General features: G+C 29.9%; 1 pseudogene across 1 annotated transcript; it reads right to left on the bottom strand.

The window, feature by feature from the left end:
• Positions 1 to 1,699: 1,699 nt before the first annotated feature.
• LOC143225717 (signal recognition particle subunit SRP54-like) lies at positions 1,700 to 14,102 on the bottom strand (annotated as a pseudogene). Its single transcript, XR_013014000.1, has 7 exons — positions 14,025 to 14,102; positions 12,468 to 12,572; positions 11,503 to 11,627; positions 9,090 to 9,239; positions 4,253 to 4,312; positions 2,775 to 2,863; positions 1,700 to 1,766 (listed from the first exon to the last, which is right to left on the bottom strand). The product of XR_013014000.1 is annotated as a signal recognition particle subunit SRP54-like (transcript).
• Positions 14,103 to 15,933: the final 1,831 nt, after the last annotated feature.

The raw sequence follows: 15,933 nt of genomic DNA on the forward strand, positions 1-15,933 counted from the left end.
CATTCAAAATTTTAATGAACTATTTTATGAATTTATCTCAGTAAGTTTGGAATAAAGTTGTAGTTCATAATACAAACTTTAATGTACGAGTTTATTTCTTAATTTAAAAGTAAGTATTAATAGAACACATTTAAATATAAATTTTAGTTAGTTACATGGTATGTTAAATGCAGCACTGTTTAAAATTAGACGTTTGTGATGTCAAAGTACTAAGTCAGTAGTTTCATACTAATTGGCGACTCAAATTACTAATGTTATCAAACTAGAATATAAAATAAGAACCTTTTATCTTTTTATTTTGCTGAAATATGGCTAATGAATTGAATCAAACACAGTGGCCCAGTTCATCTCTTTCCATTTTCTAAAACAGTCCCTTATATATGCTTACTTTATGACATGTGAATAACAAATCAACAGCTTAGAATGTTCCTAAAGTGGTTTTCTCAGCTATTTTAATCTGTGAAAAGGCTACTACATTCTTCCAATCCAGGATTCAAGGAGGTAGGTTGTGTCTTTAGTCTGCTCAGAGTTTTGTAATTTTTAAAATCTAAATATACCTTAGTTACTAAGCTTAATAAATTATAGTGGAATTCTATGGTATCAGTGTAGTTATTTATGAATTTTTGGTTATTCAACTGTATATATATAAAAACCTAAAAAAAATTTGTTTGATATCCTCCACAACAAAATAAGTTTAATAATTTATTTCTAAATAGTAATAATCTACATACATATATATATATATTGTATAATAATTGAAATATGACTGTATATTACAAAATACTAGTCCACTAAAACACAGCCCAAACTGAAATGACTAAAGGTCAGTTTTATATTACTGGATATGTAACATGAGTGCAAGTGCAATGCATCAGTGCAAGTTATGCAATGTTATCTAGACATGACTGAAGGTCAATATAATAAAAAATAATAAATATATAGCATTATGAGTCTTAAGCTACTTAGACTAAACATTTGTATTTTGTGTTATAATATGTAGTTATTCTAGCACAAAAAAGCATAATTTATATTTATTTCCTAATTCTTTTATGTTTGTTGCAAGGTTGGTCAAGTGACAGACATCACATAATTGGAGTATAGAAAATAACATAACATATAAAGTCTCACTGGAAACAAATGTTTGAAATGTGTATTTAGGAGGTTTTAGAGATTATGCAAATAACATTTCAGATTTTCTGGATGAAGAATAATCTTTTTACTCATGACATGAAATCACTTTACTCTTAGATTAGTAATGAAACAGACAATATTTTCATAACCAAATCCTTAATAGAAATATTTCATTAAAAAAATTTGTTTTTGTATATAAAATAATTGTAATGTTTACTAAAAGTCTACCACATTCTGTGAATATATACAAGCTGTATCAAAAGTTATAATGCAAATATTTAACATGTACAAATGTGTGGATGAACTTGTGTATATTATATCAAGCCCACAGTAAAAGGGTTAAATCAATTTTTTGAAGCTATGTGTTTTCCTAACATTGTGAAAGAAACAATCATACTTTTTGCTTATACTGAAACAAAAGCATTATACAGCACTATAATCAATACTCGTATATCTGTGTTTGATTTAAAATATAAATATATATTTCTTCACAGTAAATGGTTTTTTTCTCAGCAAACCATACAACAAAGAAAGTATTGATACCGAAGTATACTTATAATGTTACTTGCCTAGTAATTTACTGACAAAAGGTTTGACTTTGAATGGTTCAAAATCATCTATATGATCACCAGCACCTATAAATATAATTGGATTGTTGATTGCTACCTTAGTAAAGATAAAAGAAATAGGCCATTTTTTTTTCAACTACAGGTTTTTGGTACTACCTTGGAAAAGATAAAATATGTGGGCTATATTGTTAGATACAAAAAAAAGTTGCCATTTTACTTCAATTACAGTTTTTTTATTGCCACCCTGGGAAAGATAAACATGTGGGCAATATTGTTAATGGTACAAAAACAGATTTGTCATTTTCTTTCAACCATGATATGTTGCTGCTACCATAAAAAAGATAAAATGTGTAGGCTATACTGTTAGATACAAAACGTAGAGTTTATAATGACATATATGTTGAGTAAATTAATAAAATAAATTTAATGCTTCAAAAAGCTCCCCATGAGAAGATAGTGTTTTATAACATATGCATTTAAGTATAAATATATTTACCATTTTTGTAACACTGGGAAAGCTATTTTCAGAATACAAAAACCTTTGCATTTCCCTGAATTTACACTTCTATAAAGAAAAAAGTACCTCAATATTTTGAAATATACTTTGTAATATATTTCAAGATATATCAAACAAAAGGTCAGTTTTGGTATTTCACTATATAAAACATCAGAGATTACCTTTTCACACTGCTGAGTAAGACTTATTTATACATGAAAAGATAAAAAAAACAGAACACTGTTTTCAACAAGATAGATAAAAACTCAAGATGTAAGGACCCAAATACAAAAAATTTCACACTTAACACAGATTTGTAGACCAAACTTAGAGCCATATCTTTCTGTGATGTACTTGATTTTATGTTTGAATTTACTTTATGCTACTGGTCCTTTTGCTGACAATATTTTTTCTTTTACACAAGCATAACTTGATTTGGTTTTACAAATGTTAATTACCTTATTTGTTTACAGTGTATACCAAACACGTAAAGACACCATCAGTAAGGTAACAGTCTTGTAGAACTTTATATAAATTACATCTCGAGAAGCTAGACATATGTATAACTGAAAACTTACGCACTAAGAGCTCCACCTCCTTTAGCATGGTCATCTAACTTTGTGATAATCACAGCTCCTACATCTACTTTTACTTTAAAAGCTTGTGCCTATCAATCATAAAAGGAATAAGAAAAAATTTAACAGGTTCATCACCAGAAAGAAAAGTACTGAAGAAATATGATATGTTGTTTCAATCACAGATATATATATATATATGTGTGTGTGTGTGTGTGTGTACTTAATATTGATAAGTATACTTTAATTTTTATTTATTATATTATATTATTCATATGTTAATTATATTTAACAAAGCAGACATAACTTAAAATAATAGAAACATTTCTAGAAATTATAAAAGTGACACACCATCTTGTGAGGAATTTTTCTTGAGAAATTGAAATTAATATCTCAAATTTTACATTGTCAAAAATTCTCAGTAAGAACAATTAGTTTAGAATAAATCACTAAAAACACTGAAAAAAATACCACTGGCCAGTTTTTATCTTGTTTTCCTAATTCTTTTAATTTTAAAATTAATAGAGCAAGCTAGTTTCAAGATGAAAATGCTTTTTCAAGTTTTCAGGAAAAATTAGAGATTTTTAGAAATGCATACATGGGTGTATAATAACAATCATACAAAATTTTCTCATAATATGACCTAATTAACACCACACTACCTCATAATCTTGTTACAAAAGGTAATGAAGATTTTATAAAATACTTATTTAATACTACATACCACAGAAAAGGATCTTCAATTTAAAATTTTGCACTTAGGTAAGATCTGAGTATATTAGTTAATTATTATCAGATAAAATAAATTAGGTGTGGATAACAGAGGTTGTGATAAAATGTAACAATAACTGGTACAGTTAACCAACATGGTGTATGGACACATGAAAGTTCTAACATAAAAGTGAGGAGGGGGGCACAGTTTTCTTGCATTTTTTTCAGGTTTGGAGACACTGATTTCTTTCTAAAACTCCATGATCTTCCTAGGTTCAGTTATTGTGAATCTGTGGATTCAGTAAGTATTACATTCAAATTTTTTTTAATAACCATTTATGAATAATTCATGTAACAGCTTGGAATACTTCATTAACATTTTACACTTCTCAATTTAAAACTAATAGCCTATTTCAATACATTTTCTATTCACCAAACTATTCATACTTTTGAGACTTTAAAGCTCAGCACTTCAAACAAATGCATGTTTACTTTTTGTGACATCTGACAATATTCATCACCTGCCATTCTCACAGAAATATTCTACACCAACCAAGTTATCAAGTATCTATCTTTGAACTTCTCAGAATTTTACATTAAATAAAAATTCAAAACCTACTACCTTCACTTTGAACAAGGATCACATATACTAAACACAGACAAACCCAAGCATTAAAAAACTGGATTATTGTTCCTGTCTATTGACAAAATATAAAAATAATCACATTAAAAATCCAACCTACAATATGTCATGCAAGAAAGAAACTCACCTGAACTTCACAAGCCTGACCTATTGAAGCATCAATCACAAAGATTATGTTGTCTGAGTTCTGTGGATAGAAACAAACAATAACAATATGTCTAGAAAAAAAGTAAAACATTCAAATAATGTTTTCTTGTTTACAAACATTTATACAATTATCAAAAACAGATTTGCTAAAACTGTTTTGTAAGAGTACTTCCTTCTGTGTTATCCCCACTCTTAAGAAGCTGATACTAAAATACTGTGAACACATCATAATACTAGCACACTTTAACTTTGGTAAAACAACCATGTTGTAGCCCTTCCCATTACAACCACGTGAAATTACTTCCAAAACTACAAGATCACTAAGAAATGTTACCATTCATTTCCAAAAAAAATTAATGTATTTAATAACAGACTAGGCTTTGTAGATAAACTTATTCTACCAGGACTGATCAAGATAATGGTAATAGACAAACCATCACTTAACTACCATGGAAGTTGTATATTTTACCCATTTATATCTGTCAGTTGTATTGTTTCAACTAGTCCTTGTGTAGAAATCATTTTACTAAAATACTGATTTTTTTGTAAACAAATGAAAGAGACCATTTTACTACTTTAAACCAATAAATAATCTAATTTCTATTTATTTATCAATATTCAACAATAAAGATTCACAGAAAAGTATATATCTGAACAATGTCTCAGTTATGGTAAAATGGAGGTATACTTTATTTGTTGCTAAGTGCAAAGCTGCACAATGTTACAACATGTACCACTGAGTCATCAGGAAGAGAGAAAACTACACCAAACAAAAAATGTGAATCAACCTCTAACCTTAATTTATCACCTAAAATACTGATTACAATTAATCAAATATTACAACTGTTTCATCTCTCATCTTCCTTATACAAAATCAGATACTTAAGATGCAAGCATCACAACAATAAACACTTCTAAAGACCCAAACAGTTAGCACAGTTAGAGCTTGGTAATTTAACCAATATGTTTGATTACCTATGAAGAGTGATTATATCAATTAAGTGCCTTATACACTAACCAACTAATGTCAAGAAAACATTCAACTAATCAAAATAATTTGTTCCAATTATTACTGTTTTCAGTTATTTCAATAACCAGTTAATTGATTGTCATGGCTCACAAAAATAATCAACAAATCAAAATTAGTTTCTAATTACTTAGTTTCCATTTATTCCAATTATCCAAGTAATCAAAATATTGTATTATGCTTGTTTGTTGTTAAATGCAGAGCTATATAATGGAGGGGAGGTGACTCATGATTCAAGGGTCACATGATAACTTCCTATTGTTACTAACTTGCTCACCCTGTCTTCATCATTGTTAAGTTAATAAAGCATCTACCACTCTCACTAATTTTGAATTGCTAACTAGACATAAGTCAGCAGGTTGGAAGTACCCATCAGCAGCCCTATAGCTACTTTAGAGTTAAATAATGTAAATTTATTGTTTGTTTAATTGTATTATGTTTTTAAGTTATAATTAAATAACTTTATTTTTAATATTCTATAAACCGTGATCTAGGTGAGGGGTCCAGACTCATCTGGAATAGTGTTCCCTCTAGGCTGTATGGCTGTACAACAACCAACTAAAAGAAATAAGTGCTGCACACTTCGTTATCCCATTCTCAGTAATGGGGAAGAGTTTCAACACTTTGGTGGCCTTAATGACCCTTAATAATAATCCAGTAGGGTCAATAGTCTAAAAATACTAAAACAAATGGTAGCCCCCTGCCTTGATATTGGTGAACCTGAAAAAAATTCATTCCACATGTGGATTCAAAACGTTAGAGGAAATGTTGGTCTGTACCCTCTCTGTCATCTTTACTTTTTCTACCAGAAATTAATAACTGTATTCTTTAATGCTGTACACATGATTAAGGATTTAATGGACAGGATTCTACACCCTTTCCATTTTTGGGAAGCAATTAACTGTATTTTTTAAATGTTATATAGAGAAGCATAGATCTAGGGAAGGAGGTTTGGACTCCACTACTCATTTCTTCAAAAATTAATCACAATATAATTTAATGTTGAATAAATAGGCACATATATAAAGGTGGAAAAGGGCTGAACCCTCCATTATTTTCAGAAATTAATAACCAATCAGAGGTTCTTACACTACCATATAATATGAAAAGATATTATAAGTGCAGTGCTTTTATTTAATTAGGCCTTTAGTTACTATAAAAGCTTTTTTTTCATATTTTTTTTTATATTAACACAGCTGGAAAACACAGCAATTTTGCTAAGGCCACAGCCAATAACTGATTATTCCTATACTAATACAACAATATGAACATCAAGCAAATGTTAGCATGCCAAATTTTTATACTTTGCCTTTTTAAAAGACTCTCTGACAATGTGTTATTAACTTTAGTTAGTATTGTTTATGGTACCTACAGAGCTTATAAAACTGTTACAAAATCAGTTTTCTATCATTTACATGTTAGAATTCTCAGAAGAAAGATGTTTTTCGTACAAGTACAAATACAAGTCTCATGTCTGTATAAATAACAGCTTTTAAAAACACTAAAAATAAGTACCATGTTTTTCAATGCTGTGATATTTTTTCTAAATATGATTTTGAATAATTATAATTATTTAACTAAAAATAAAAAATTGAAATGTTTGTTATTAACTCTTTCTATTTGTATATGAATCATATTACTAGTAATAAAAATATAAGCTTTGAAACCTGACTGAGCAAATCAGTTACAGAATGTGTTAGCATTATTTCAATTTTGTTTGACTTACTCTGGTTACATTAGGACTATATTGTGAACATTGATATTATCCTCTGGATAAGAACATACAGAAGTTGGAACACGTCTGTTCACGTCATCCTACAGGACCCTCCACACAGAATTGGAAAATGAGGCAAAACTACAAAACTAGAGTTTGGATGAGGAATCACAATCAACACATGTAAGGATTTATGGTGACTGGTCCAGCTTTAATCCAAAACCACTCACTGAGAACCAACATCCAAGTGAAGAAAGGATGTAGAGTCCAAATTGACAGGGTAAACTGTAATGTAATGGATCTACTCTAAAGCAACATCATCCTCCAGATAGGACTGCACACAAAGTGGAGAGAAACATCAAACTCTGGGAACAACAGCACAGAGTAGGAGTGCATGATTGGAGAACTTCACATCATCTGCAGCCTTGGATAGATGCAAACAGGTAGCTGGATCCCAAGTGAATGGGAAGGAAATCCAGATAAGATACAGGTGGAAGGAAAAGGAATAGGATGAAAAGTCTTCTGACAAAACTTGAATCACCACTTCAGGGAAACAAAATTGGCCAAATGCGCCATCCCCACCTCCATGACCAGAAATCACCTAATATTCATTGGAACTGCCAGCAACAATGATAATATCAAGACACACAGCAAAATTTCAATTCTAATGGTAGGAAATGTTAAAGGATGAGAGGTTGCAGGACAAGAAATAGTTATGTGAAATGTCATGGTATCAGGATAAGAAAAATGACTAACCAAAGACTAAAGAGTAAATGTGGACTTACAGAATTAACACATGATTCCAAAGACACTGAAAAATTTCCAAAAGCAAACTGATAGACAAAAAAAAGACATCTGGAAGTCACAAAGATAAGGGGTAGGTAAACAAATCAGTAAAAAGACAGCATCATTCCCAGTGATATACTAAGAGCAATAAACCACATGCGATGGGATAAGGTAAAAAAGGGCGGTAGTGCCAAGGAGGAATAAGGAAGATCAGTGCAATGTCTCAGAAAAGCTTGTAAGCCTTCATTATTTAAAACTTTCTTGCTTTATATCTGGTTATATATATAGTACCCTGCTTCATCTCAGTCAATTTTGGTTTAAGTTCTTTTTTGTAATGATGGCTTTCACTTAAAGAATGATTATGTGTCTCCTGAATGGATTCAAGTGAGATTTCACAACCTGTATCTTAAATGCTCTGCTGTGCAAATATTTTTCTTTCATACAGACGAATACAGCAAGGATACCAAAGTAATGACCTAGAGAAAGATGGTCACAGAAGATGTTTCTAGTTTGTTTTTCTTTCTTTATTATGAATACTTTATTATTAATTGTAATTATTACTACAGAAATCTAGAAATTCTGGTAGCAGTTACTGCACAATTAAAATCTATGTTCTTTGGTTTATATCACTTAACTCCTTTCATATGGATTCAGTGGATTATGCCAACTCTTTAGTCCCAAAGTAGTCATAAGTTTCCATATTATATTGTTAATTTGAGCTGTATATTTTCCAAGAAATTTGGCAAGCTCTTGGTAACTAGTACAAATCTTTTTTACACAAAAAATCAATTTTTAATGAATATTTTAATAAAGATTTGTCTGTGAACACATGAAGTCAAAATGTTAACTGCACTGAGTGCAAAGTGATTTTCATGTTAAAATCAAAAATACTTTTGTTCATCTCACATAATACTATCTCAATTTTCTTTCTGCCCCCTAAGCATTGCTAAAAACACTTAATGCTCAGTGCACCAGTCTGTATATCCCACAAAGTCTGCACCAATTTTGAACAGGTACGTAACATGTGACCATCCTCCACCAATAGTATTGCACCATGTATAACTGTACAGCTAAGCCCTTCTTATTTTCCCACTCAATTCTCATTTTCGAGAATTGGCAGGATCTAAAACAATACTAGCAGTGGATAGGAAGGGTGGAAAATGTGTGAGAAGAAGTGGTATGACATCTGTGATGGTATGACAGTAGACTGTTCTTACAAAGTGTGGTTAACCATCTACAGACACTTGTAAGATTTTTAAGAAATGAGTAGATTAAGATGTAAACACTTACCACAGCAACAGACACTCGTAGTATTTCTTCAAACAAAGAATCTTCTTGCTTATGATGACCACTGGTGTCAACTATTATAATTTAAAACCCCTCATTTTAAATTTTTCTACTCCATCTGGAGCTATAACAACTGGATCTAGTTCTGTATAACTGTGAAAAAAAATTAAAATTAACACAGATTTTATGTAAATCACTTCCAGTCACAAACTAATCAACTACCATGAAACTGAAATTCCTATGTCTGAATAATATAAATTAACAACTGAACACACCTCAAGGAAACAATATTTGCATAAGAATAAACAAGTCATAACAAGGTCACGTATTGTGTTTCACAAATAAAGTAATGCATACAACACAGGGGCAGAACCAGGATGTCCTTAAAGAGGAGGAGGGGGTCCAAAAATGTAATTGCTATCATAAGATAGTAAAATTACCAGTCACCCTTTTTTATTTAGTTTTCTCACAAAGTTAGTGTAGTAGTATCTTTGTGTTATGAATAAAACAAAAATATCAAACCATTTTATATTTATTCCAACAAAATGATTTAGTATCCAAAAAATACTTGGTACAAAGAACATATATGAGCACAAAATCACATGAATTAAAACATATTTCAATCCATTAAAAATGAGAGAAAATCATATTAATACCAATAAACATTTTTTGTAGAGTTTAACACAATGAATTTGTGAATCCTATTTACATAATCCATTATCTGCATAAAAAATGTTAAGAGAATATACTGCATTTTTGCTTGTTAATAAACATTTGTCAGTCGACAAAGATATTTACACTATAGCATGTAATCTACATAAATATTATCATCATACCTATCTAATGGTTCACTAAAACATAATTTCTTTCTAAATGATTTATATCTATGCACATTCTTGTTCAGCAAATAATAATGATTTAAGAAGTTGTGTATTTCAAAAGTGTGCCTTAAACTTAGATGATAATTGCACTACTTTTTATTGTTGGAGCATATTCCAATTATATTTGCACCAAAAACATTAGGTAATGTTATTTTGTACTTTATTGGTTTAAAAGAATTATTTATAATAACTGGCATTAACTGCAAGAAAACAAAAGTTAAAATGGGTGATGGTGATAGTATCTGTATAGACCTCACTTTATAATGTAAATATCTTTGTACACTGCATGCTATAGTAATGTACTATATAATAGTACACATTTGGCACACAGCTTCTAAATTATCACATTATTTATGCTTAAAAGGATGAGTCCAGCAAGTTGTGTTTCATCTATGCTGCTCTTTAGGAATGTCTCAACTCTATGTAGGCAACATAGCTGCCAAGAGTACACCCAAGCCAAATTAATGTTCTGATATTTGAGAAGACATCATTATCTCTATGTTGAACACAGTGTATCATATTAATTAAGCAAATTATGTTTGATGTCCTATACTTATGCTGGAAGCGATGATGTCTGTGACAATCTTGCTCCCAGCACATAAACCTATTCACTACCTGTTGCAAATGACTATCCTTGGTATTTACAATTACTTCAGGAAGGACAGCATAAATTTCTCCAACATGTTGACTTTCTGTGTTAAACTGATGTTTCATATCTGTATATAAAGGGTCACAGAAAGGGATGGTAACTTTTCTGAGATGAGACTCTTTGACAGAAATGTTCTAAAAACCGGGTTTCGATGGTGGGCAGAGCACAGATAGCCCATTGTGTAGCTTTGTGCTTAATTCAAAACAACAACAGAAATGTTTGTTGTATTTGAATAATGGATCTGCCTGGTAGATTTTGGTACTTTGAGTACTAAACTATTAATGACAACCATTGTTACCAGTCACACTACATCATCAAACCATACAAGATTTCTGTATCATTTCTCAATGTAATTATTTGCTCAAATGTTTGATCTATCATTCTGTAAGCATGATAGATATCTAGGTCAACTTTCATAGCATGCATATCAATCTACCCATCTGGTTTTACACCAATGTTTTTTCTTTTCACATCTGGAGATATATATTCTAGACAATAAAATGAACTATAAACAAAAATGATTACTCTCCTCTTGCCTATATTTATTTATATTTTTAAAAGGAAAAATGGGAATCTGCATCCCCCCTCTAAATCTGTCTCTGACATAACTAAAAATGTTCCAGAATAATTAAGAAAATTAACTTACTTGGGAGGCAAAAAGGATTTTTTCTTACAAATTATTAAAATAAGAAAAAGAAATCCTGTGTTAGTCCTCCCAATTACATTTCTTCTTAACTATTCTTAAAAACTGTTAACACAAACAGAATCAAGAAAACTACAAAAAGCTCACTTATGTCTTCACAATAGGAATAATTATAAATATATGTTACAAATATGCTCATCTCTTTATAGGAGTCTGCTTAAAATAAAATAAACCCAGCCTTACTTTCCATAAAAAGGAATCCTTGCTTTTGTAGCATTCTGTTTTAACTGATCAAAGGCACCAGCTCAAAATGTATCAGCACAAACCAGACTTGTCTTCCAGCCTTTCTCCTGATAGTAATATGACAGCTATTACAATGAAAATTGTTGGTAATTATTTTTTTATTCATGATTTTAAATTTTGTTTGGAAAGATGTATGTTAGCTATTTCACAAAAAGAAAATGTGTTTATTTTTAATTCAACAATTCACAAAAAATTCCACTTGGGCTTCAAACATGAACACTCTAATCTTAACAGCAGAACAGTATTCATTAGTTGTTTCAATTTCAAAGAATTTGTAATGGTATTAATTTATTTCTGGTACTCAACAGAAAATCTAAACAGTAACATAAGAAACAAAATGTATGTGTAATTGGTATTAGTTTACTCCTGGAACAAAACAGCAAATATAGATACCTTTGTAGGAAACAGACAACATGCCTACATTAAACTACAGTTTAAATGCATTTCTATCTCAAGGTATTTGTAATGGGTAATAGTTTTCACAAAACAGGGGCTATAGTTACATTTCTAAGAAATGAATGAAAGGTTAACATAAAACTACAAACTTAAGTCAGGAATATCCTATAATCGTTTTTTAAGTAATCATTATTTTACATACATTTTGGTATAAAGCAACTCATACATGGAGAGTACGTATTCCAAATAGTGTCACAAGGTTAGTTGCACATGTAAGAATTAGCTTTTCCATACTTATGTCTTCACCATGGAGTAAAAGTTATAAATTAATGTGACAAAATAATGTTTGACTGAACCACCTTATCAAGGTGAATTGTTAGTTAAGATACTTTCTAATATATCTTTTGTGTGAGTGTGTGTGTGTGGATGAAACATCCTTATAAATGCTGCATGAAAAAACTATATTATTTCACACATTTGTTCAATTAAAACTTGAAGAAATGATATACCTTGGTACAAGTGGTGGTTTTACCACTCCCATGCAGACCAACAAACATCATGATGTTGGATTTGCCTTTTGTAGGTTGATAAGCCTTGACACCAGGTTCAACAAGCTAATAAGAAAAAACATCAAAATTTTCTTTATAAATAAGTTACAAATCCACCTGATTTATTAATTTACTTTAAAACACAAATCCTGACTTTATGAAGTTCAGATTTTTTATACATATTTTGGAGTTTTGGAATTTTCAAGGCAAATGATGCTTCATATGCAACATCAGCTGAATGATCAGGTAAGATACCTGAGGTTGAGGCATAGCAGTCCCTAATGTGGACCTGCAATCCAGAAGGAAGAAAAGCCAATAGCTATCTCCTGTACAAGGCTACTCTAAATACAACAGAAGGATTGACTATCATTTTTACAATGTGCCTAACTATCAATTTTATAATGCACCCAACTGTCACTTTGCAACAACTATGCCATGCCCAGTTCTCAAACCTTCAGATCTGACAAGCTAGCTTTCTAGGAATTTAATAGACATTTTTTTGTAAATTTAGGTGGAAGAATGTAATTTACCTGAAAAGTGTTAACAACCTTCATCCACCTCTTTCAAAACATTTATGAAAGGTTTTACAATCTGTTGGAGCACGTCTTCATCTGCATTAGATAAACACAGTACACTTGAGTCTTAATTTTTACATGTACTAAATCATAAAGAAATATAATCAGGTGTGAATTCAGCATGTTCACACAATTCAGTTATCTGTCAACAATAAGATTTACATGTACAAAACCACAAAAGATACAATCAGGTGTGGACTGAGCATGTTCACACTAGTTGCATGTCTGCCAACAGTATGATTTACATGTATGAAAACACAGAAATATAATCAGTTGTGAACTCAGAATGTTTGCACAAGTCAGCTGTCTATCAACAGTAAGATTTACATGTATGAAAACACAAACATATAATCATGTGTGAACTCAGAATGTTCAGACAAGTCAAGTGTCTGTCAAAATTTATCACTTTTTATTCTTAATATGCAAGATATTTAGGTTTAATGGATAACTGAACAGAACAAAATCCAAGTTAACAGAGCTCAGTAACTCTTGTGGAAAGTTATTTTGTATCATCATCATTATTCCCTCTAAAATGCTGACCAATCATACTTTATCAGTAACTGCACCAATAACTGTAAAGCAATATTATAAATTAATATGTAAAAAAAAACAATTTGAATGTGCTCATTTTTCAGTTTCAGAAAAACTTGATAAATACTTTTTTGTAAGAATGAAATTATTTTGTAAAATTTTACTTTTTTACATGGGAATAAAACATTTAATGATTGTAACAATCATCCAAAACATGATTCTACAGATATTAATTTTGCAAACTAAAACCTATTAATTCACTTACAGATTCAAATTTTGTTTATTTCCATTCACTTTTTACCAGTATGTTTGCAAATAAGAAATTTAAGGTACATGCCACACTTCAAAAGTTGTAGTAATCATTGAAGGCTAAAAAAAAATGTGACTGATATTCAACATACCACAGTCTCACCTTTATTAGTTCCTTAAAAACTGCTGACTGTATTATTCTTTGTTTATTCAATCCTCCAGCCATGTCATCAAAATAAATTACCAATTTGGAAAGTTACAAACTTAAAAATTCAACCAATAATCATACAAAGGAAAACATTACAACATGTTTTTGTTTATTTCTGTGGAATTTTTTTCTGTTGATGAAATCATATGCATTCAACATTATAAATTAATTAACAACCATAAACATTATAATACATAACAAAGGTATGTATGAAATAAAGTCAAATGATTTAAATTCAATTACAAATGCTATTCTTAATATCTATCTGTACATATATGTGTGTGTGTGATGCAGATATATATATATATACTGGAATTGTTAAATAAGTTTGTATCAAAACATTTTATCTTTTTCATGAGTGAAAAAATCAAGCATAATATTCACAAATTCTATAAAACTTATATATCAAACTGAATTTGTTTTTATAAATTATTATCTTTACTTATGTATTTGACATTTATATATTTATATAATCATCTTATTCAAGCATCAATGTAAATATAGTTTTACAAGATGATCATATTAAGGCATCAATTTGAAAAGTTTTTTCTAGATTTAATTATAAGAAAACTTGGGGAAACTACAATTAATGTTATAAGAACTTGTACATCATTAAGTAGCAAATAAGGTGCTAACCAAGTGAAAAATCCTGAAGTGGTATTCTGAAATCTTCTAACACAAAAGCAAGCACAGTGTATGTAATAAATGTATGTTTTTGAACAGAAAAACAGTCACATGACACACTTAAATTACTGGAATTTTGTCAGTATTTTTAAAATTCAGTTGTTAATTTATGAAATTTTTAAACTTTATACATCTTCTAATAAAATAATGAGTACAATGTCTCTGTAAATAGCACATACTTTTAAAATTATTTGTAATGATAGACAACATTTAAGTAATAAATTACGAAATATTATAAAAATGAAAAAAATAACACTTACCATACATTTTCTCTTAACTATTTCACTAGTTTAATGTTAACGTCACCCTCCAGAAGAGCTGCACATATTTCCTTTAGCAATGAAACTAACACCTGGAAAAACAAAATGGCAAACTATAATGTCTTCCCAATGCTTACAGTTACCTACTAGATACTTTGTAATTTTTTGAAAAATGATATAAGTTACCCATAAACAAGGTCAACAGGCATTTTTTTATATTACACAAAACATACAAAAAACAACTGAAAGAAAAAGACCAGCATAAAGATACATTCAGTGACCTTAATGACCTCAAAAGTATCCCCAGATGAAACAAGCTTCAATTCTTGCATCACTGAACATTTGTAAAAAATAAAATAAAACAAAGCTATAAACAAAAATACACTGCTTAAATAGTCTAACTTATATTCACAAACTATACTTTTTGCCTCATTATGGTTACACAGTTTATTGACCTCTGGTTCCCATATTTCAACAACTTGTATTGCTTAGATGTATTACAAAGTATTATTTTCCATTACAAAATCTAAAAATTGTGAATTTAGATTTAAGGTAAATGCCTAAACAGTGATAAAATTCTGGTATTCATTCACTTTACAGTACAAAATTTCTTTTTCAGAAATTGTAAAAAGTAAAAATATTCAAGTAGTCAGTCACAACCTAGATTAAATCCTCTTATAGTCAGCATGGTCAAATATGTTAAAATGATAACTTTTAATACTAATCTTATTTGCATGTGCAAAATTCTTTGTACACAACAACACCCCCTCCAGACAAAGTGAAATGTTTACCATTTTATTTCTATCTAACCCACTGACCTAAATTTGACATCAAAATATTCCATTTTTATATGTATTCTAATGAAATGCTGCTTGAATACTAACTCTGATACATATTTTTCAGCACTGATACCACCAGTC

The sequence above is a fragment of the Tachypleus tridentatus genome, chromosome 9 (assembly GCF_004210375.1).
Source record: "Tachypleus tridentatus isolate NWPU-2018 chromosome 9, ASM421037v1, whole genome shotgun sequence".
In the NCBI taxonomy this organism is placed as follows: Eukaryota; Metazoa; Arthropoda; class Merostomata; order Xiphosura; family Limulidae; genus Tachypleus; species Tachypleus tridentatus.